This window comes from Psammomys obesus, unplaced genomic scaffold (genome assembly GCF_907164565.1).
Source record: "Psammomys obesus unplaced genomic scaffold, mPsaObe1.curated_primary_1811, whole genome shotgun sequence".
Taxonomy (NCBI): domain Eukaryota; kingdom Metazoa; phylum Chordata; class Mammalia; order Rodentia; family Muridae; genus Psammomys; species Psammomys obesus.
The window spans coordinates 1,655,735-1,680,706 of NW_026594014.1; the positions used below are offsets into that span (position 1 = coordinate 1,655,735).

Genomic DNA, 24,972 nt, shown 5'->3' on the forward strand with positions numbered 1-24,972 from the left:
ACCAGTTGTTCATCAATGTGAAGCTATGTCAGAGGTCTTGCTTGACCAAATGTGGTTTCCTTTGAAGCCTGCATTGAGCTCCTTCTTTAATGACTGGACATTGTTTTGAATTCACTGAGTAGGCTCCCATGGCTCCATGAACAAGAGAAGCAGTGACTTTCTACACTTACAGAACATTAATCAATGGCCCATGGACTTTTAGGACCTCACTGATCTAAGAGGGCAAAGGGGAAACCCTGTTAATCCCTCTGACCATATTAGAATAGCCTCCAAGGGTGGTTTACTAAACATGCAGACAATCACTTTCCCACCACTCTGGCAATTTTAGCTACATGCAATATTTCAACAGCCAGACATTTCTTTATCAACTTGGATTTGCCATACATTTTAGCCAGTCCTTAAAATGGTTAATCTCTGACCTGACAACTTTCATACACTATACATTATGTCAAGGTCTCATTCATATGTTCCATGAATGACTGACTCAGTTCTTCATAACTTGAAAAAACACTTTCCATTCATTTTTCTTCTGGAGACATCCAGCCATCTTCATCGGCATGTACCTAAGACCTTCATTACTAAGGACATTTCCATACTTAGATCCTTTTAACACTTTATTTTCCTTGCTGGTTCTTTTCCTGCCATTGAGACAAAGGAATATTAATGAATACATTTATCAGATGATATGTTTACTGATGTGTGCCTGGACACCTGTGTTCTCCTCCTCCTCATTAGGGACCATGAAGAAGACAGAGTATGTTGAGCTTCTCCACCCTTAAAGATGTGACTCTGAATATCTGAACCTCACTGGATTTTCCTTGTATGTCTATCTCTCTAATTTTAGCCTGTCTGTACTCGAACTTCATGTAGCCAACTCTGGAATATACAGGGAAGCCATTTCTCAAAAAAGAAGAAGAAGAGGGAGGAGGAGGAGGAGAAAAAACAATTGAAATAAACTTTTCTTTGGTCCCCTTCTCAGATTTTACAATCTATCCATCTCTGTTATATGCTTCAATCTAAATACAAGTAGAACATGAAAGAACTCAGACTAAATTTCCCCTTTTAGACATGGTTTTCTCTAAGTCAAGCTGCCTAGGTTAGAAAAGGTACAGTAGCTGGGTGGTGGTGGCACACACCTTTAATCCCAGCACTCAGAGAGGCAGAGGCAGGTGGATCTTTATGAGTTCAAGGCCAGCTGGTCTACAGAGTGAGTTCCAGCACAGCCAGAATTCCACAGAAAAACCTTATCAAAAAAAAACCAAATAAATAAATAATAAAAATCATTTTAAAAATAAATTTAAAAAAAGAAAAAGAAAGAAAAGGTACAGTATAGTTTCAATATGTAATTTGGGACTAAGTACTCACTCATAGTCTAGGGGGTTATAGAACACACACACACAAAAAAAAACAACTAAAATGAATAAGAAGGAAACCATATTAGAATGCTTTCTCCATAGCTTGTTAATGCCAAAGCAAATAGAAAATTAGAATAAAAAGAAGAGTTCCCAAGGCATGTTGAGGCAGACATAAAAAAGGAAATCAAAGGTATAAAAAAATGAGACCCAAGTGTCTGAGGAAAAAATGGTCATGGATATTACTAGTGGGGGACAGGCAAGTGAGGTAAGGCATTAAAACCCAGCTCAGTCATGAATCTAACACATAATAGCCACATTGTAGATCAGTCCTTCCACTTAGTTTCACACCATTCAATTATCATAAAAGGCATACACATTGATGAAGAGATGAATGTATGTCTAAGATCTTTTATAAACAAATCACCCATATTAAGCTAGTTTTCCTGATATACTTGTAGTGTCTAAACACTTTTAGTGAGAGGAGCAGTTTATAAGAGACAAAAAGGTTGCTGCGGGGGGACACATGAATCCCTATGTCACATCTCTATAAGACACAAACGGTTAGACTCTTTGAATAAAATGATCGTTTCTAAGTCTCCTTAATTGTTATTTGTCATTGTTATTATTTGTTACTCTTCCTTAAGAGGTGTATCATCTATCATTCTAGATACACGCCATTTGAGTTCTTGCTGCCAAACTTGACAGCCTCAGTTTCAGAGCTGAACACAGAAGAAGAATCGAGGCCCCTTAAAATGCGCAACTTTCTTCTTTAAAGGAAAGGCAGCACAGAGATGATAACACCATAAGGAGTTCTAGCTTTGGATGGACCCGGGCCCCTGCGAACAAAGCAGCAGCAGGTTCTGGATAAAGTTGCTTTCTGGGACTATGCATCTCCTTGCCTTTTCCTTCCACAGTTAAGTGCTTTGCTCGGTGGTGCAGTGCTCTTAAACAACCTTTTTCATGTGTCCAAAGAACGGGTGCCCTCTCTTTACTGACCCTCATCTCCCTGATAATTGCTGCCTCTGTTTCAGCACAGGACTGTCACCTGAACTTACCTACAGCTCTTTTTCTTTCCAGACCACACAGGTTTCATTCATTTCTGCTCCTGCTGTTGCTCTTTTGCCCTATGGACCTGCATGAGTCATGAGTAATAATAACCGTGCCACAGACCAAATAGTTAGTCTAGAGATCAGTCCATTATTATTTCAGTTAACCTTACTTGATTTCACAGGATATGCACAGAATAGAGACTTCAAAATATTACATGAACAACTGTCTCATGATTATTCTATTGCTGTGAAGAAGCGCTCTGACCAAGGCAACTCTGACAATAAATAGTATACTTCTGAGACTGATTAGAGTGACAGAGGGTTACCCCATCATCACCTTGAAAGGAAGCATCATGCTGGGCAGGCATGGGGCGGTGTGTTACACCCTGATACACAGGCAGGAGGAAAGAAACACTTGCCTTGCACTGGTCTTCTGAAACCTCAAGCCACAAACTAAGGAAACAAACCTACTCCCACAAGAGCACAACTATTAATTTTATACAGTTAGTTCTACCAACTGGCGAACAACCATTCAAAACTAGAAGTGTGAGGCTATTGAGCTAATATAAACCATAACAGGAATATAACTTAAGGAGAAAAGAGCTCTAAAGAAAATGAGTGAAAGATAGTAATGAAAATAAAAAGAGGAAAAGGGAGAGAAAGAAAGAGGGCCCAAAAGAGAAACTGAGAAAGAAGAAACTATTTCCTCCAACTATGCAGCAGCCAACTCCTCTGGCTGGGTTACAGGCTTCCTTAATAATAATAACCTTCCCTACCCTGTCTAAGAAGAGACTAAACAATTGGAGCCCTCCAAACTTAGGCTCAAGTACGTATCTTTCTCTGAGAGCACAATATTACCCCTCAATACTCACTTCCATCGGAGAACCTGGGATATTTTGCTTCAGGTCTGATGGAAACAATGAAGACAGACTCTTGGCATGCTTAAGTGTGACTGTTGGAGATGATGCCATCAAGAAACAGCATTTCTAACTGTGCAGAAGTGCCACACAAGCATACTAAGATTTTAAATTTGACCCAACTATTTTACCAGGTGGAAATCTGAAAGTTTTAAGTTCCAGGCAACATGGAGGGTCAGAAACATGTCTGACCACAGCCCAGAACATAGCCAACTGGAGTAAAATAGGACCAAGCAACATCTTGTGTCTTGGAACTGAGGAGTTGGTGAAACACCTGGATGGCCACGCTTGGCTTCCAACAGTTATAATCTGTGAGGTAAGACATATGCATGGACTCAACCATTTCTGCCTGAGGCCACGGAAATCTTTCCTCTGTTCCTTAGCTGTGAGGAGTCTACCTGCCTAGACCATGCCATGGGTACCATCTCCTGTATTCATGCTAACCTCTCAAAAGTGTCTCTATAAAGAAAAGGCTGTAACACTGTACATTCAACCTTGGAGAAGTGTGGATCCAACTGGGACTTGTGTCTGGTGGAGGATGGGCTCTCCTTAGCAGGAGCTGAGCTAAGCTAAAGTAGAAAGCAGCCGTGTGGTTTGCTGCTATCTTGGCCATTATGTCAATATTGTTTTACAATACAAAATTTTAGCTATGGATTCAACAAATGTTCAATAAATGTGTAACATTTATGCTTCCAATAATAGAAAACTGATGAGAAAAGGTAATTATGAAAAAATGATAACCAAACAAAATTGGAAAAATATTGAACACACTGACATCCTCCACTTCAAAACTTCAAACAGAATTGTATTAAAGACCCTACTGTCTGGGAAAAATAAAGCGATAAACAGAACATGAGATCAAAACAAGAAAGAATGAAAAACGCATTTAAAATAAAGTAAATGGTGACGAATGAGGCCAGGAAACCAGGTAAGTCTGGCCTTACTAACACACTTGCTGGACCACCACAGCCTCTACATACAAATGTGTTAATAACGCACTTTACACCTTCAAGAATTAACTGCGGACTCAGTGTCGAGGACCACGTGCAGAACTTCTATTAGACGCTAAAGAGAGCTCTGCAAGACAGCAAATCTGCCTTCCCCGGCGATAAGGAAAGCAGCTGTGCTCTTGCCCGTTCTTTGCAGGGTGACGTCAGCAACAAGGATGTTTTCACTCAAGGGAGCGCACTAACTCATTCACCAGTGCCTCTTCCGCCAAGGAAGTGCAGGAAAATCACAGAACTCACAGCACCTCTCGGAGGGCCGAGTCCGGCCACTGGTTCCCGCATCCCGGGACCAACCCTACGCCGGGTGCCGCGGCTCCTCCCGGCGTGGGAAAGGCGGACCCCGCTCACCATGGCGCGGATTCCGAGCTCGCCCCGCTCTCCTCGCAGCTCCGGCAGCAGCTCTCAGCACGGTTCACGGAACCCAGAGACAGCCTCAGTCCACAGCGGAGATTTAAGTATGGCGGACCGGAAGTTCCCGCCCCATTCTGACTGCAGGTGCGTCCGAAAACCCTGATTGGCTACTGAGTCCTGAGTGACGGGAACATCTTTCTTAGGGACATAGTTCGGTGACGTGACACGGCGCGGTGTTTCCACTCCAGGCACAGACCTGCCGCAGACCTGCCGAGATTGGTGTTGCAGGAAAACTTGGGCCTGTTACTGTCAGGCAATGGCACCAACCTATTCTCAGGGACCTAGGAACGGCTATGTGCTCGCCTGCCGCCGCCACCAGGTGCCCAGGAGCGTGCTGTCGCTTAAAAAACAAGCCCGCACCCAAGCTTGGCGACCCCTCTGTCCCCTGTGCACGCCCCCTTTCTCTCCTCTTCTGCACCCTCTCTTCCTGTCTGTCTGCCTGTGCACAAGTCCACTTACCTGCCTCTGCCCCTTCCCCAGGATCGCACTCCTCCTCCCCTCCCCCAATAAACTTTCTTTACACCAGAGCTGTTCTATGGGGTAATTTCTCAGGGGCACAGCTTGGCTCGGTCGCCAAAGGAGTGTGCCGCATTTTATTTCATAACAGCGACCGGACTGCAAAGCCATCCGTGCACCACTCCTGCACGGAGTAGGTACTGCTCCTTTGTCGAGGCACAAGGTCTCTAGCACGCACAGATTACTAAACACTGACGTGGAATGATCCCCCTGCCTCACAACTGAAAGGGCGCCCAGTTTATCCAGGTCAAATTTAAACCTGATTGCTATTCACTAGGCATCAACAGTTTTTAAAAGGCTCACCTGGATTGCTCACACCTCTCTCAGTTGAACATTGGTAGACAAAACACTAACACTTCCCCAGCCTTCTGTGGTAGCACAGGCCTGTCATGCTGCAATTGGGCGGTGGAGGCAAGACATCACAAGCTTAAGCCTTTTCTACAGAGCGAGTTCGGGACAGCCAGGACTGCTCAAAGAAATTCTTGCTCTAAAAGCCAAAATAAAAGAGAAGGAAAATTAAACCACCAAACATCAACAATTAGGGTCCCCAAAGGGCTAGTGACTGTGGTGAAAACATGGGATGAGAAGACAAAGATAGAAAGTTTGGGATCAGTATGTCTTTCATAACATGATGGCTCCTGTTAAGCAAGTTTATTAAGATGAACAGCTCCAATAAACTATTTGTAGGTGGAGAATGAGACAGCAGGAAGATAGGTTAGCACTCTTGGCAGAAGCACACAGGCTACCTCAGAGTGAGCACACAGTGGCCATGAGACTTATAACCACAGTCTCTCAGGCTGAATAGCCTGGTTCTCTTTACTCCTGCAGCATGCTTGCGCAAGCACAAGACCAGCACTTCCCAAGTCTGCCCATGGACAGGACACAAAAGTGAGGATGCCTTGGAGCTTTCATCAGGGTAGTTGAGAAAGCCTGCCAGAGGCCTGCTCCCCAAAGTTCCACTTCCAACCTAAGCGAACAAAAATGCATGTGAAAATGGGAACAGAAAAATCAATGCGTAGAAAGAGGGCTTAGAAAGAAAGACTAGTAGAAATTAGAGATGAAATCCAAAAATAAAATATTAATGACACCAAAAGTTGATTTTTAAAAATAATAATTGAAACAAATTTAGCTAAATTACTTTCTGTTAAAAGGCAGACTCCAATTGCTAATTTCCCACATGAATGTGGAGCTGAGAGTGGTGGTCCAGTCCTGGAATCCTACCACATGGAAGGTTGAGGCAAGAGCATCACTAGTTTAAGGCTACAAACAGAATTGAATTGACAAAATACTTGAACAACTTAGCCAGACCCTGACTCAAATTTTTTATTTAAGGTTCATTGGACAAGTGCTGGCCAAATAGGGGGTTGGCTCTAGAATAAGTGCCCAGTATCTTACTACCCCCAAATGAAAATAGGGCTGCTGCAACCAATACACTGAAATAGGAGGATTAAAAGGAGGTGCTATGAGGGGAAACTGGTAGTTTACTCAATCAGGAAAGGCTCGTGCAGCCAAGTCTGAGATCCTGAGGTTAATCCATGGGAGAGAAGCCACTCCTGCAGCTTGTCCTCTGACCTTCACACATGTGCTGTGGCATGTGTGAGTGGTTCACGTTGCTGTCCTGTGACACTCACATATGCTTTGGGAAGTCCACACAGGTGACAAGTAAATGACAACCACCATGGCCACCTCCTACTGTGGTGCTGTATAGATGTGGGACAAGCACCAAAGGGCTTGGCTGCCTGCCGAACAGTCCCGAGATTCACCACCAAGCATCATTGTTATGCTGTGGTGTCTTACAGCCTCAATACCCTGAACTTTTAAACCCCAGGACAGGCCACGCCTACCTCCAGCCATGCTGGTGAGCTACTCAGGGGCCTTCTTGCCTGGCAGGTGAAGTGATACCCTGTTTCTTTCCTGCCCTTCTGTTGTGCTCCTAGGCCTGTGTCCCCAGCACCTGAAGCAGTGAACACAGGACGTTGGGAATGACTCAGTGACTCAGTGCGCCCCTCCCCCCACCTTCCAAGTCCTGCAATCTTAGGAAAATATACCTGAAGTCAGTGGTTCACCAAGTTGTTTTCTTTGGCAAGGTAAACCCACCTCCAACTCCTTTGTAGCACTACGGCGGCCTACAGAGTGGGGTGAGGGGCTCCCAACAACCCAGATAGAAATCGAATATGAACCTCTGCTGGCACCAGCCACCTGCCGAGCCAGACCTCAACTCATTTCTGGGGCACTACTCTGGTTTGGCTAAGAAACTGAGAAAGAACAAATAATATCTGCTGGTTTCTGGGTTAGCCGTACCTCAGGTTAGCATTCAGAAGTACTTTTGTAAAAAGAAAATTTTTGTAAAAAGAAAATTTGATTTAAAAAATACACACCAGGGGTTTATGGGGGGGGGGATACAAAGTGAATAAAGTATAATTAATAAAAGTTAAAAAATTGCAAAAAAATACCATAAATCTTTGATCTCATCATCCATTGTTCTATACAAAAGGCAATACAGAAATTTAGTCAGTTCAACCCTGTGGGATCAAAGTGAGTTCTTTTATTTAATGATTCTGCATTTACTGTGGAGCTTCTTAATATTCTGATAAATAAGTTATACATGTTTCATTGCCTTTTTAATGTTATTGTGGAGAATATACACATGGATCTACAGATTTATTTTTCTCTCAACCCTGCATCGTTAGAGAAACTAAGTAAAATCAAATTAAGCATACATTTTTTGGTTTGTTTAGATTTGGTTTTTGTTTGGTGCTTTGAGACAGGGTTTGCTCTGTAGCCCTAGTTGCCCCAAACTTTCTCTGTAGACCAGGCTGGCCTTGATCTGAGGCCTCTGCTTCCAAAATTGCTAGAAAAGCATTAACACATTTACATTTAGCTTCTCTTGTTTTGTTTGCTCACATTTTCACTCTGTAGCCCTGGCTGGATGGGAACTCACTACATAGACCAGGCTAGCCCTGAAACCATAAAGTTAAGTTTTCCTCTGCTGCAGAGTGCTAAGATTAAAGGCATGCTCCACCATGCCTGACTTGTACTAGTTCTGCATATATTATCATCAAATAAAAAGAAGTGGGGTGTGGCATACAATGGTCCTCTGTGCCAAGGACACTTACAGGAAGATCACTGTGAAGTTTAGGCAGGCCTGGGTTATAAGCCAGAACCTATCTCAAATAATTAAACGGAAAAGTGTGCACAGCCTCTGCCACCTGAGATTTTGATCCACTAGTGTCAGTCTCTGTTCTGGGAGGCCCCAATGTAATAGCATTGTGACATTCCTGCCTGGAATCTGAAGGTGCTGAAGCAGCAGCCAGCATCGGTGGTAATGGCATGAGAATCCCCGTCCTGTTCCCTTACTGCTATCTCCGCTGTTTTGTGGAGAAATTTTAGCCTGTGTCCTATTTACAGGCCTTCCACACTGAAACCCACACTAATACTTGACTGGCAAGTTCAGTCACACTATCTGATTTCTGGCTCAGGTAATCTAGATTCCCAGCCTCCTTATTTCTGCCTGAACAGCAGGTGGAGTCACATGCTAATGGTGATTACAGAATGGCTGCACAGTTGTTGATAGCCCCTGATGGGCCTGAGGTACAAGCGGGACTATTGTCACAGCTTGTAAACAGATGCTAAAAAGGCTGGAAAGCCGTGGGTGATGGGTGGCTGAAAATGGCTTTCCCTTCCAAAGTGACCCTGCTGGGGTCAGGTATATAAACATTCCAGCACAGCGAGCATCTGGCAATTTCGAAGAGTAAGCTTGTGTTTATTTACACCGTCTTCCTTTTGAACGTGAAACAGCCATGACAAATATGAGCAAGAATTCTACAGTGACTCTTGCTCTTTTGGAGAGTGAATTGAGTGGGATGCTCAAAGTTTTCAGCCCTGGGTTGTACAAATACAAACACTGAGTCAGCTTGACTCCAAGCCTAAACCCATGACCCCTTACCAAGCTGTCCAGATGAGGTGCAAAGGTCCCTGGTCCCTGCGTGTCTCATGAGGCATGGCTTCTCATGAAGCTCCTCCCCTTATCAGATGATGTATCTGTCTAAAGAATTCTTCATTGCTCAAGGAAGCTCTGAAGGTGCAGCAGGCTGCCCCATCCAGATCTGAAGAGGAAGAGGATGCCCTGTGTGTCCAGGCGACAGCCATGCAGCAGGGCATGGAGGTACTGGCTATGTAGAGCAGGGACAGGTGATGAGAGCCACAAACAGACCAGTGAGAGTACAGACAGGGTCCAGGCTGGTCAGGGCACTTCAGGGACACATCCCTGACTTAGCCATTACTCAGGGGCAGAGAAGTGGTGTGGGTGTGTCTCACTGTGGAAGGCTCTCTCTTCTTGTCATTCTACTCCCTTCTTCCCTTATTCTTCCTGTCCTCCCCTCTTAACTCCCACATTTCTTTTGAGGCAGGGTCTCATATAGCCCAGGCTGCCCTCAAACTCACTATGGAGCCAAGGATGACCTTGAGTCCCTCACCCCTCTGCCTATCCCTCCCTCTCCCCTGTGCCCAGGTGCACCACAGCCATCTCCTGTATGCCATTCAGCTGAGGCCCCTAGCTCCTGGTCCAATCTAGGTGTGTCCTCTGTGCTTCATCATTCTTCTGTCACAACCTGGGCCTCAGTTTCCCCTTCTGTTTTGTGCCAGCCTTGTGGCTTCTGGGAGCATCCTTGTCCACTCGTTTACCTCATAAACCATTGACTCCCTTGGGTTTGAGGATAGGGATTTGCAGGCAACAGAGGATCACACACCAGGTACTCCAGGGTGTGTCTTTGCCTCTGTCCCCTCCCCCCTCGAAGCAGGGACAGATGGACAAGGACATACAGTGCATTCTCAGCCAGATCCTGCAGATGCAGCTGCTGCAGGCCCAGAGCTGATGAAGTCTCGGCTCAGAAGTTCAGTTTCCATCCTTCACCTCTATGAGCTGAAGCCTCAGGGAGCACCTTCCCCAGCCAGGAACCAGTCAGGAACAGCACTAGAGGACAGCCTGGGATCTTACTAAGTGTGCCCAGCTGACTCATCACACCATGGCTCCCTACACTCTGGCCCTCTGAGACCCATCAATCTTCACCTGAAATGTTGCAACTCTTTGTCACCTACATCCCAACATCACCCAGGAGGATAAGCTCACTGCAAAGGGGAAACACAACCAGTGTGGAGCATTGGGTGGGGCAGAGATGGAGCAGGGAGGCTAGGAACAGTCTGAGCTTCTGGGCCCAGTACACAGTTATGACAATAAAAATGAATGCAAAGCAGTATTTAGATAAACCAGGGAATGGATGAAGCCCAGGCCTTTGACACCACAGAAAGTTGCTGGGGACTGGCATGGTGTACTTAAAGATTTGGGCTCTGTTCTTGTGTTGCTGTTTGTGTTGGCTTGCTTTCTGGTCCTCAGATGGAAGGGTGTCCAGGAAACTCACAACTCTGAGGGCTGGGAAGGTATACTAGCTGAGGTGGGACAGTGTTAGGAGGATATCCTGAGACATGGGAGCTCACGAACCACACAGCTCTGAGGCCTTCTCAACAGAGACATTGCAGCTCCTAGGGGAGGGTTGCCCCAACCCCTGAGGAGCTGAGCTGCTTAGGAGCTGGAGTTCTGCTCCTTCTCCAGCTGTTACAGCTCTTAGGGGAGGGCTGCCCCAAATGCTGAGAGCTGAGCAGCTTTGGAACTTGAGCTCTGTCTGCTCCTTCTGTTTCTTTTTTTCTTCTCTTCTCTTGAATTTTCTGTGACTCAAGAGAGTCACAGCAGCCACAAATCTCTCAAAAGTGATTTATTGGAGAGAGAGGAGGAAGGAATCCAGGAAGGACTGCTCTCCTCTGCTCCCAGGAGAAGGCAGACACAGCCTTTATGTAGGATTTCTTAGGCAGAGATTTCTAGGCAGGGATTTCTAGAGTGTGGATTGGTGCGATTTCAAGTCCTGAGCTTGGGTTGCTTAGGGGTTGGTGGGCTTTCCTGCTCAGGGACTGCTGGTTTTCAGTAGGAAGCTCAGGGATTGGTCAGTTTTCCTGTTCAGGGCCTGTGGGTTTTTGTCCAGACTTTTTACCTCAAATTAGCATAATCTGGGATGAGTCCTAGTAAGGCGCTCCAGATGACAGGTACAGAAGTGCAAGCGAGGAAAGTCTACAAAGAGTCTGAAATTTACAAAAAGTTCACTGTGAAGGCAGTAAACTGAAGGAGGAAAGGTTGTCATTATCATTTGCAGTATCCATGGTGGCAGCAGTAGGCATCCTGAGGCAGTATAGGTGTCAATGTCCATAGCACTGGGCTGAGGCAGGAAGACCAGGCTAGCCTCAGAAGCGTAAAGATCAGTTTTAGTCTGCTGCAGAGCGCTAAGATTAAAGGCATGCACACCATGCCTGGCTGGTATTAATCCTGCATATTTACTCACTACATAAACAGGTGTGGCACACAATTATACTCTGTGCTGCGGACACCGGCGTAAGGATCACTATGAGGTTAGACCTGGCTTATAAGCCAGCCCCTATCTCAAAAAGCAAATGGCACAGTGTGAGCAACCTCTGCCACCCCAGCTCTGTTGTCCACTTGTCAGTCTCTGTCCTGGATACCCCATGGGAATATAGAATCATGGCTTTGCCACCAGGTCAGCATACCAATTTCTTGACCTCCCTGCCTGGCATCTATGATGGTGCTGAAGCAGTAGCCAGCAGCAGTGGCAATGGCATGAGAATCCCTACCCAGTGGCCTTACTGTTACGTTCCATTGCTTTTTTGGAGGAATTTTATCCTGTGTCCTGCTTGCAGGTTTCCACTAATACTTGACTGAGACGTTCAGCCTGGCATATTATATGATTTCTGGCTCAGGTAATCTAGATTCCTAGGGCTCCTCATTTCTGCCTGAACTTGGAAAGTAGCAGGTGGAGTCACATGCTAATGGTGATTTCAGAATGGCTGCACAGTTGCTGATAGCCCCTGGATAAACCAAGGTACAAATAAGACTATTGTCAAAATTGTAAACAATTGCTAAATAAACTAGAAAGAAAAGGGTGATGGGTGGCTGAAGAGGGCTTTTCCTTCTAAGATGACTCTGCAGGGGTCAGGCATCTTCACATTCCAGCACCCTGAGGATCTGGCAGTTTCAAAGCATGGGCTTATGTCTATTTGTGCCATCTTACTTGTGAACAGAAAAGTACCCACGATGGCCACAACCAAAAATACAAATTGACCCTTGCTCTTTTTGACAGTGCATTGAGTGGGAAGCTCCTGGCTGGCAAGTTTAAGTCATTTAAGAAGAAAACTTAATATGCTCTTCCTTTGGTTGTGGCTTATTTTAGAATTTTAAAAAAGCCATTGCACCTGGCATTTACTCAGGAGTGATGGCCACTTAGCCTTGAAATAATCCCTTGGAAATAATCAGTGATTGATATCTGAAATTAAGGGGGTTGTTCTTTTTTTGGGAATTTTCAGACCCTTACCATGATCTCTGTCATAAGACATGCCTGGCAAACCTAGAACTCTTAAAATGACTGTGTTTGCTTAAGTAATGCTTTTCTAAGAAAATGCCTAGATCTGATCAGAGATTTTGATATGGGGAAATTCACTTGCTAAATGTGATTTTGTGTAACAATTAAAAAGAAAAAGTGCTTCTGTGAAGCTAGTGTTCACTTCATCAGAACTGATCCCCCAGCCGCTGAGAAGCCTAAATTGATGTTGCAGTGTTTCGACTTGCCACTTCCACCATTCTTGGAGTAGTCACACCTAGATTTCCTCTCCATGAAAATAAAGCATCACCAGCCTGAAATTTCTTTCCTTTCCCCCAAGGATCATATATTCCTTGTTCACCCCTAATAAAATAGCACAAGCTGTTTCACTGAATATTGCCTGAGAGTTGCTGTTTCCGAGCTCAAAGACTGTAACACTTTAAGACCTGCTTTGGAGAAGGCTTTCTCTCTCTGGACATTCACCACCAGCTTGGGCCTCCCATGCTCCTGCAGGTTTCTTTCCTTTGTCCCAAGTACTTACATGCTCAGGAGCCCCAATGCTTCGATGCCTGGGTGCTTCAAAGGGAAGAAAACCCCAGACAGGATTCCAACAGCTGAACTCAGGTCATTATGATTGCCTGTAAGCACCTTTAAGAAATCTTGTTGATATCAGAACTGTAATTTCAAATTTCTTTTCTTTAGACTTATAAGCTAAGAATTTCAGTGAAATAAAATAATGAAGTCAGAGATACATTATAGTGTTTTTACCTATACAATTTAAACAAGAGAAACTCATCATTTTAAACTATTTGGATCATCATTGGCACTACCTTATGTAGACATCACAGCTCTACTTTAAAAGCCATTGGTGTATGGGAGACACTATCTTTAAAAAACAGAAAGTTTACAAGTAGCAATGGCACATTGCTATCACTGCTCTAGATGCAGTGGAATGTAGAAAAATAGAGCAGGTAAATGAGGTGAACCAAGACAAAGACACATGCAATAGACAACTTTATTAAGACTCCAGACAATTTATGCTTTGTAGATGAAGAAAGGTCACATGAGTAAAGTTCTCATGAGTTCAGGCTGTATATCATCACAAGGTACACCAGACTTGGAAACATGTTTTTCCATAGAGGCACGTAAAGAATACTTTAAACCTTAATGAATAATATCAGCAAGCAATAGAGAATAATCTGAAGTAAATACACTTCTATTTGTTACAACAGAGAAGCAGAAAAACACATTTGAAGAACAATTCTGTGTTTTGAAGAAACCACCACACAGGCTCTAAAACTTTTCATATGTGGTATTGAAAAATAGTAGGAGAGTATGTCATGCCTTGAGGTAACACATTCTTTTGACATTGGAGTTGAGGCTCTTTATGATTGAGGCAGCAGAAAAGGTAACATACACGTTATCATCAGGATGAATATATTTAGTATAAAAGCAATCTTTTAAATCTAAAACTATTAAATACCAATCTATAGGAATAACAGTGGGCTTCAGTAAACCAGGCTCTAAAGCTCTCATTGGCTAGTTTGTATTTTCTGGCCTTTATAAGTAAATCCATTCCAAAGGTTTAACTTCTTGTGCTATAATACCTCTTGGAGACAATTTAGTGGGGAAAATAAGTGAATTTAAAGTCAGTGAAGAATCCACATGATAAACAAATGCATTTTTTTCTAGATTCAAATAGATGTTTTTTTGTATGTTTGTTTTGTCTCTCAAGAGACTGTGAGGCAGTTGTGCAATGCTATGTCTCCTTTTAAAGTTTTAAATAGATTATTAGTAAATAATTAGATGTTAAACATTATTGTTTTTCTGAAGTTCCATTGGAGATACCAATTGCAGCTTATGAGGAACAATTGGTAAATGAAATTAGCTTTTTCACAGGCTGTGAAGTGGGCCTGGCCTAACTGCCTTAAGAAGCATGAGGTATAAAATTTTCAAGTTAGAGTCTATGGCTCCTGGGGAACAATGTGCCTTCTAGTTCCCGAAAGAAAAATGAACCCATCAGGAAGTGAAGAATTTATGCTTTGTCTATCTCTGTATGTTCCCTCAGAAGTCAAGAAAGCAAGGAAGATAGAAAGGACAATTTGTCTTAGACATTAATCTTATACACCCTGAATAGCTTGCAAACATATTTGAATCCCGGCAATTACAACTCTGTTGCCATTATAGTCTGTTCCTGAGGAAGGTATAAAAAGTCTGATGCTCTCAATAAAATTGTCACAGCATCAGTAGTGCTGTGGCCCCTCCAACTGGCAAGGTTTATTTGTTCATAGCCATATCAGGTAACCTTGGCCCTGTAAGATTTGGTACTTACAGGTGGCACCAAGTACAGAGACCTGAAATATGGGAATTTACGGGGGAAAAGAAAAAAAAAAAAAGGTTGAAGTAGAGGAACTATTGGGAATCCTGTGTGCACAACTATAAAAAGGCAGGAGCATTGATTGGAGGTAAATATTAGGGACAGGCAGGTTTGAAGGAGCAACATTTGTTTGCAGAAGTTCTGCAAACTTTGTTGCTGGAGGAAGGAGTTAAAGTGGGACATCATCAGTTGATAAAATTCCTGGAATTCATTAGTGAATTTTAATCTTCTTTCTCTGAAAAAGGAATCTCTGGATCCCAGAAGATGGTGCTGGATAGGAAGAGCAATCCAGGGAGAATTAGATATAAAGGGACCAGAAAAAATTCCTATTGATGTCTTTCAGCTTAGGAAAGAAATACAGTAATAGATAAAAATGACAGCATTTAAATTAAAAAAATGAAAGTGATCTGGAAAAGCAGAACACTGGAATAGGAGAAAAATTAGAAGCTGAAGATTTATTATCTAATGTCTCTCTCTGATAAGAGTGAAGATTTTTCTCCTCCTTGTGCTGATTTTGTGTCCTCCCCTCCCCCAGCTCTAATTTCTTCCACTCTTAAAACCTACCCATCAAGTGCAGCTCCTGATAGCATGGGATCTTTTTTCACTGCTTCATCTCTTATTGAAGTGACTAAAGAGTTTTCTCATCCTCTGAAAGAGAATTACGTTCTTCTAAGTTAAGGTACAAGTCTCCAATTCAAGAGGCACTGGATCATGCCAGGAGATGGGAGAAGATGCCAGTGAATGAAACATATGATCCTGGTAACCGGGGGAAATGAGTTAGACAGTATATACCCATTTCATTAAAGACTCCTAAGGGTCTTAAGCAGGCTTCTGCTCAGTATGGACCAACTGCTCATTTTACATTGTCTCTCCTTCATTCTATTTTGGGAGTTTTTCTGCCCTCTCAGACTGGAGGATCTTAGCAAAAGCTTATCTTTACTGGGGTTAATATTTACTGTAGAAGACTGATTCAGAAAGATGCCAGGACCAAGCTCTTAGAAACCATCAAAATAATGCACCCATACCTTCCGAAATGTTCATAGAAGAAGGCATGTATAGTGATGCTCAGATACAGTTTATAGATCCTCCTGAGGCTTATGGACAAATTGACTCTTTGGCTTTACAGGCATGAAATAAGTTCTGGAAAATAGACAGAAACTTTCAAAGTTATATAGTTGCCTTATGAGCACTATCAAGATTTTGCTTCCTGTGTTTTGCAGCTTGCCAATTGCCTGGTGGTTGATGAAGAGGAAGGACTGATGATTGTTAAACAACTCACATATGAGAATGCTACTGCTGCAATCCAGACTGCCATCCATCCTTTTAGGAAAAAAGAGAGATATTGATTACATTCACTTCTGTGTTGATACTGGCCTTCAAATACTCAAGGGTTCTCTATGGCTGCTGTCCTCCAAGGCCGAATAGTGCCTAAATTATTTGCAGGCTTCCAACAAGAAAAAATAAATAAGATTAATGGTAATGGATGCTTTAGATGTGGTCATCCTGGACATTTTAAAAGTGAGGGACCACCCGGGAATGAGAAAAACAACTGTAAAAGAAAAACAGCTGTGACTATTCACATCCTTGAATTGAAGCCAGAGGCAGATAGCTCTGGAAGGGCAGGGTGAACTGCTCCGAGATAGTTTCTAAAAAATAAGGGCAGGGTGAACTGTTCTGAGAAAACCCACAAACGGCCAAAAACTGCAAATAACCAGCTGTAAACTATCTTTATGCTATTCTTGCTGACCAATCAATGTATAGAGCAAAAGTGGCCAGATTTTTAAGTATAAAAACCCTGTGCTTTGCATGCTCGGGGTCGTCTCCTGTCTTTGGAGGGGTACCCCTATTGCAATTGGAATAAACCTCCTGCTTTTGCATTGAGTTGTGGTCTGTGAGAGTTCCTGGGAAGGGCGTGATCCTGAGCAGTGAGAGACTCCAGGTCTTACAAAAGACAATGTCCACAAAGAAGACAAGGGGCTCCTCAGGTCATGATGGTTCTGATTTTAGATTTATGCTCTCACTGTAAGCAAGGATGTCTTTGCCTCAGGGAAACTGAATGAAGGGTAGCCACAGGCCCTACCAAAATTTGGGGTACATCATCCAGTAACAACTCACACTTGTCTTCAGGGGTGAATGTCAGTCCAACAGCCCTTCTTAGTATCCAACACTCCATGCAGCAAAACTTTTCAGGGTAACCTCAGACAGTCCTGGATGTCAGCGCAGCCACCAGATTCATATTAACACCAGAAATGGGGGTCCACACCATACTTGCAGATATATTTGGGCTTTTGCCACAAGGAGTGGTTAGACTGATAACAGGCAAAAGTAGTGTGACTATGAAGGACTTGCAGATTTTTCCAGGAGTTATAGAGTGGGATTATATTGGTGAGATTAAAGTTATGGCATCTGCTCCTGCTGGCATCCAAACTTTTTAGACAAATAATAATATATTACTCAACTGTTATTGATTCCAATGTCAGTGTTTAATAGGATAAAGTCTGATCAGGAACAGAGCACATTTGGGTCATCAGATGGGCAATGGATGAAATTACTAGAGAGGAACCCACCAGGCTTCTATGGATAGTTGGCATGAAATCCAAGGGATGCTGTACACTGGTGTCAATGTTTCAGTTCTTTCATATCAATCTTGCCCCCAGCAATGGCCTCTTCAGGGCACCCTATCAGATCTCTGAGAAGTAGGAGTTTCCCATGGTTCTCAAAAAAGCTCAAAAGAATCTTAATTGAAAAACTAATGAGGGTCAATGATGTTCTTTCCGGCTTAATGTGCTGTAGGGGCTGGCCATAACTTTATGGGAAAGAGTTGTTTGTCAGGGGCCTTCTGGTACCTTGCTGCCCCCTGAATTTTGGCATCTGGCTTGACTGGCCTACAGCTCAGATAGAATAGTGCATTCCTGGCTGATCTTGGGCTTTCGATAAGATCATCTTCCTGAAATACCTTAAATCCTCCTCTCCCTCAGGACTTCTTAAGTAACACTTCTGAGGAACTTTCTAAACAACCATTATTAGCACATCTTGGTGGGCCATCCTGTGATTTCTAGTCACTTAGTGACTGCCAAAAGCAATTACATTCCTTCTGCCCTGCCTATATAGTTGTATGGAAAATTCAAATAAATGGAGAAGAGAAACTGTCTTGGTCTTCATTTCTCGAGCCCTTGTCCCCTTTTTCATTCCCACTCCCCTATTCAGGATATCTGGTGACAGACCTGTGGGACAGGTTAGTTGTTCTTCAAAGCCTAGGCATGTATCTCTTTGTGACTAATAATCCTGCTGAACAGGTGATGCTCTCACAAGAATTGATCCCTGCAAATAACCTGGGAAGAGAGTTGCAGGAAGTCACTGAATTTGTAAATCCCATTCCAAAATGTAATATTTTTCCTAGGAGCTGCTGAAAAGGATTGTGCTAATCCTCTAACCTGGCTTCCTGAGGATCCCATCTGGTTGGATCAATAGCCCGTTATAAAAGGAAAGATGCTAGTCTCCCAGGCATTACTCTTAAAACAACTGGGGAAAAAGCATGGAAAAGAGTTTGACAGTCCATGTCATGTTCCTATTTTGGTGATTAAGAAACGGTTGGAAAAATCATGTTTGCTGCAAGATATATGTCAAGTAAATACCACCAAGGAATTAATGGGACCTTTATAACCATGCCTTCCAACAACTGCTACTATTCCTAAGAAATGGTCTATTATATTGTTAGATTTAATGGGCTGTTTCTATATGATACCTTTGCATCCTAATGATTGTAAAAAAAAAATTGCCTTCAGTGTAACTTCTCTTAACTACATGAACCAACAAAAAGATATCATTGGGAAGTTTTACCTTAAAGAACAGCAAATAGTTCAACTTTCTGTGAAAAATTTGTTGCTATTGGTTTGAAAAGAGCTAGTGAGTTGTTTTGTCTTCCGTTTATTACACATTGTATGAATATTCTGCTTTCTGCTGAAATTAATAAATTTCTAGGAATTTATTTGCTGAATTGAAAATTTAGTTAACCTAATATGGATGATATTCTCTAATAAAATTGAACATACTATTCCAATCTTATATCTAGGAAAATTGATAACGTCTTTAGCAATCATTCTTCAAAAGTTGAAGAAAGACATTTTAAAAACTCAAAATGAGTTCCATAAACTGCTAAAAGATTTTAGTTGGGTTAGACCTATGTTAAAAATTCTCACAGCACAATTGCAACATTTGATTTTTTAGACCTCATTATAGATGGCTGGGGTTGCTGGGGATTGAACTCGGAACCTTTAAGGAAGAGCAATCAGTGCTCTTAACCTCTGAGCCATACCTCCAGCCCCACATTTGATGTTCTTAAAGAGCATCCTGGTCCTTTATCTCCCAGAGAATGCATTGAACCTGTAGGTGTTCAATTACAGTATGTGGAAAATGCACTTAGGAAGGCTCACCTTCAGCTTATCTCACATGCTGTTCCTACATTGTTAGTTATCTTTTCTCCCAGTATCCCTATGGAATTGCTCTGGGATAATGGACCAATAGAATGGATACATCTCTCTAGTAGTCCAAAACAAGGTATCACTCCAGATTGAGTTGTGGTTTCTGAATTGATAATTCTGGGCAGCTCTCAGACAAAACAATTATTTGGTCAAGAGCCAATGAAAATTTGTAATCTTTATGATAAAAACATTTGGAATGTTTAATGAATGCTTCAGATGAGTTAGCATTGGCTTTTCCTACATATCCCTTTCAAATTGATAATCATTTTCCTTCCAGTAAATGGGCTGATTTTGCATCAAAACATACTGTTCTATTTCTCAAAGTACCATGCTTCAGCAGATAGCCTCTGCATGAATGGTATTTATAAATTCCCCGGTAAGGGTGCCACAGTTTCCAGAGATGCTTCACTGATTTTTTACCTACCCAGGTCCTAAAGTACAACAGATGGAATTACACATGATTTACATGGCATTACAATGTTATCCTCAATCTCTACACTTACATTCTGATAAACACTATGCAGTTCTGGCAGTGCAACATCTAAAAACAGTGTGGATCACTTCATCAGGCAGCTCTATTCATGATTTACTACAATTAGCTCAACAGGAATCACAGATGCAGGAGAATCTAGTTTATTTTGGCCATAGTAGGTCATATTGTAATCTTCCAGGACCCTTGTCTGAGCAATCTGTAAAGGCAGATTCCCTTTTAACACTCTCTTCCTAGGACCTAGGAACCTAAAGGAAGCCTGAGAATCTGATGAAAGCTTTTGTCAAAATGCTTCACCAATGAACAAATGGTTTTCAGCAACAAAAAAGGTAGGCTCGGTTCACAGTTAAGGAATAAACTTCATGCGTTAAATTGCAGACACCTCTTTATTGCTCATTTTTGCTGTTCCCTATCAGGAGAAGCAGTTACAAATGTTATTACCTCTTTACTCAGAGCTTTTGTTGTTTCAGGTTCCTGTAAAATACTAAAACCTGAAAATGCTCCCCCATACATTGTCAAGCCTTCTCAGAAATTTTGCCTACAGTTTGTTATGCCACATATCACAGAATTCCCACATAAGCCTCAAGGTCAACCTTTAGTGGAAAGGACTAATAGACAACTTAAAACATTATTGGAAAGTAAAGGAGGGTAAGAGTAATTTGGTTTTCTCATAGGATTTTATCCTCTATTATTTATACTTTAATTTTTTTTAATTGGGTAATTTTAAAATTTGGGCAAGGATGGCCTTACCCCTGCAGAATGTTTTGGGACCCCTGCTGGAAAAAAAATTATAGGTCCTTTGGAGAGATGTTATGTCAGGTTAATGGAATAGCCCAGACCCAGTAATACACTGGATCTAAGGGTATGTTTATTTTTTTCCTCAGGGCACTTAAGTTTTGTGGATACCTGAAAAGCTGACTCCACCTATGGAAGATGGATAAAGAGCTTCCAAAGTGTCTATAGAAGCTACACCTAAGAAAAGGAAGAGAATGGGGCAATGAAGTTGTCAAGCCATGAAGAGAACAGAATAGTTCTAGAGGGGTCAAAGTATATACAATGACAAAACCAAGTCATATTGCACAAAATCATGTTTCTCCATACAGACATATGAAGGATAGTTTAAACATTTCCTTGAACAACAGCATCAAACAATAATGAGTAACATGAAGTAAAGGCACTCCTATGTGCAACACCTGAGAGAACCAGAAAAATACATCCCCCAAATAATTCTATTTTGAAGGCACTGAGGTCACAAGACTACTGTCTATTGGAGTGTTCTCACGAGCACTTAGAATTCTCCTCCCATGACTAAATTTAAGGACCATGTTCTGACAATAAACAAATTCATTTTATTAAAAAATGACATAAACCCCTTTTAAATAAAATTATTTATTTATTATGTATACAATATCTGCATGTATGCCTTCATATCAGAAAAGGGCACCAGATCTCATTATAGATGGTTGTGAGCCACCATGTGGTTGCTGGGACTTGAACTCAGGACCTCTGGAAGAGCAGACAGTGCTCTTAACCTCTGAGCCATCTCTCCATCCCCCAAGAAAACCCTTTTTAAACTATGGAGTCACACACATACACATATATGTATACATATATGCCTTTACACCATTAGCATACCTGGTGCCTAATGAAGGCAAAAAAAAGTTCATCAGACCTGTTGGACCAGGAGTAGCAGGTATGTCTGAGCCATCTGATATGGATGCTATGAATCAAACTTGGGTACCTAACAGTGACAGTACTACTGACCATGCTCCAGTCCCAGATACGTCCTTATAATGCAGAAGATGAAGATGCCCATTACTCCATCTTCTAACACCTGCAGGTGATGAAAATCCCTGCTACATGGTCATTGAAGGATTGAATGGATTTCTATGAATCTGTGAATGGACTCTTCACATTGTATCTCATTGTCAATGTTTACATAGTTCTTTCAATGTCAATGAAAACAATGAAAGACTTAAATATGTAGAAATGAGTCTAGATTATGCTACAGGGAGTTCCATAATGCAATATGTGCTTTTTAACACTGGTTATTTTTATTTTATGTCCACACGTTTTGCCTGCATGGATGTGTTTATGAGGATGTTGAAGCACCTGGAACTGGAGTTACAGACAGTTCTAAGCTTCCATGTAGGGGCAGAGAATTGAATCGGGTCCTCTGGAAAAATAGGCAGTATTCTTAATCTGTGAGCCATTTTTTCAGACCCCTTTTTTTGGTGTTTTGAATAGGACCTGTCTACATTGCTATGGTGATCCCGGAACTATGTGGACTAGGCTGGTCTCAAACTCAGAGAGATCCACCTGCTTCTGTATTCCAAATGCTATGATTACATGCATACACCATTCCACCCAACTAAGATTTATTTTTAAAATGACCCATTTTTGAATTATCTAATGAAAGGATAATGTAGGATTTAAACAGGAATGCTCATTCTTTTGAACAGTATTATTTCTTGGAATGTTACAACTTGTAAACTTGTATGTTCTCAGTACTATGGTTACTTTCTTTGTATCCTTAATTTCATTTCTTTAAAACATTTTAGCTGTATGTACACACCTATGCCACGGTGTACACATGCCAGCTAGAGGACAACTTATAGGTAAGTATTCTCTAGTTTTACTATGTGAGTACCAGAGATCAAACCGAGCTACTCAAGTTTGCCAGCAAGTGCTGTAAACTGGTGAGTGAACTCACTGGTCCCTATTTTGGTTTCAACAGTGTTTATGTACTGTGCTAGATGTGGGTATGTATACAACCCAAGCACAGTATTCAGAAAAAAATTCCATGAGTAATGTGGGTACCCAAGAGAATGAACTCAGGTCATGAAGCTTAGTACCAAACATATTTACACCCTGAGACTATCCTCTGGCATTCATTTGTGATACTCATAATACATTAAGAACATGCATTTTTATATTAGTATAAGCTAATATGGCCTAAAATATAATGACAACATAAATATAATTTTCATTTGCAAGTAGATTTTATTATTTAAATTGTCCTGTGTTTCCATATTCTTGGATGACAATATGCCTACAGTTTGAAAAGGAGAGCATATTTTAATGATGAAATAGTTCTATTATCTTACTCAAGCACCAGTAAAAGAATTCAATAGGGAAAATGAATATGATATGAAAGTCTAGACCTCATTTATTAGATTCCTGGGAGATTTTTTGTCAGTATAAAATTTTTCATGTTTGTGAAGAGTACTGGGACATGCAAAGGGTATACCACATTGATTACATGCAAAAGGCTTCTCTCCGCTATGATTTCTCTCATGCATGTGAAGACTACTGCGATATGCGTAGGTTTTAAAACATTGATTACATTTAAAGGGTTTCTCTCCAGTATGAATTCTTTCATGTATTTGAAGATAACTGGGACAGGCAAAGGCTTTATCACACTGATTACATTCATAAGGTTTCTCTCCAGAATGACATGTTTCATGCAGTCGAAGACTACTGCGATATGCAAAGGCTTTACCACATTGATTACATTTATAGGGTTTCTCTCCAGTATGCGTTCTTTCATGCCTTTGAAGATGACTGCGATATGCAAAGGCTTTACCACATTGATTACATTCATAGGGTTTCTCTCCAGTATGGGTTCTTTCATGCATTTGAAGATGACTGTTACGTGCAAAGGTTTTACCACATTGATTACATTTATAGGGTTTCTCTCCAGTATGAATTCTTTCATGTATTTGAAGAGTACTATGACATGTAAAGGCTTTACCACATTGATTACATTCATAGGGTTTCTCTCCAGTATGTGTTCTTTCATGCTTCTGAAGACTATTGCTGTATGCAAAGGCTTTACCACATTGATTACATTTATAGGGTTTCTCTCCAGTATGAATTCTTTCATGTATTTTAAGATTACCATTACATGAAAAGGCTTTACCACATTCGTTACACTCATAGGGTTTCTCTCCAGTATGAGTTCTTTCATGCTTGTGAAAATGACTTTTATATGCAAAGGCTTTACCACATTGATTACATACATAGGGTTTTTCTCCAGTATGAATTCTTTCATGTATTTGAAGATAACTAGGACATGCAAAGGTTTTATCTCCTTGATTACAGTCATAGGGATATTTTTCTAAATGAGTTCTTTGGTATAATTGTAAAGTGGCTTTATCACATTGATTATGTTCATAGAAATCCTCTTTATTATAGGTTGCCTTGTGTATTTGAAGATACCTGTGATAGTTAAAGCTCTTACTACTTGGCTCACGTTTATCATTTCCTTTTCCCATATGAGTTTTTTTTATGTCTTTGAAGGGAACTGGAAGAACTAAGAGCTTTTCCACACTGATTGCATTCATAACATTTTCCTATAGTTTGAATCACACTACATGTGAAAAGTGAATCAGGACAGACAAAAGATTTTTCACATTTTTTGTATTCATAGGGCCTTTCTCTAATGTGAGTATTTTGATACATTTCCACTGAAGCTGGAAAATCAATTAGTTGTAACCTTGTATCACATTCACTTGGTCTTCTCATAGAGGGGATGACTACGTATCTTTTCATTGCTCCAGGAAACAGAGATGTACACTGCTTCTTTTCATAGCCCTTAAGATTACATGCTTTGTATCCAGAGGGACAGCTGATAAACCTATTAAAGGAAGAATAACAAATAAAAGATATTCACATTGCATTCACACAGTTTAAGTTTTTGTTTCTCATAGACATGTGGTATAGGGATTCAAGTTTCTCCATCACAATAATCTTCTTGACTCTCATAAACTGGCCCCTCACTAAAGTATCATAAGTCACTACAAGTATATGAGTAATACTAGCTTTATTATGGATGATTTGCTTATAACAGGTATAGAATATACACTAATCAATACATATGCCTTTTATGATACTTGAATGGTATAAAACTAAGTGGATGGACAGTTCTACA

The 24,972-nt window shown here is 41.5% G+C and overlaps 1 pseudogene; it reads right to left on the bottom strand.

The window, feature by feature from the left end:
- Positions 1-24,972, bottom strand: part of LOC129684587 (zinc finger protein 14-like) — a 77,625-nt pseudogene that overhangs the window by 20,442 nt on the left and 32,211 nt on the right.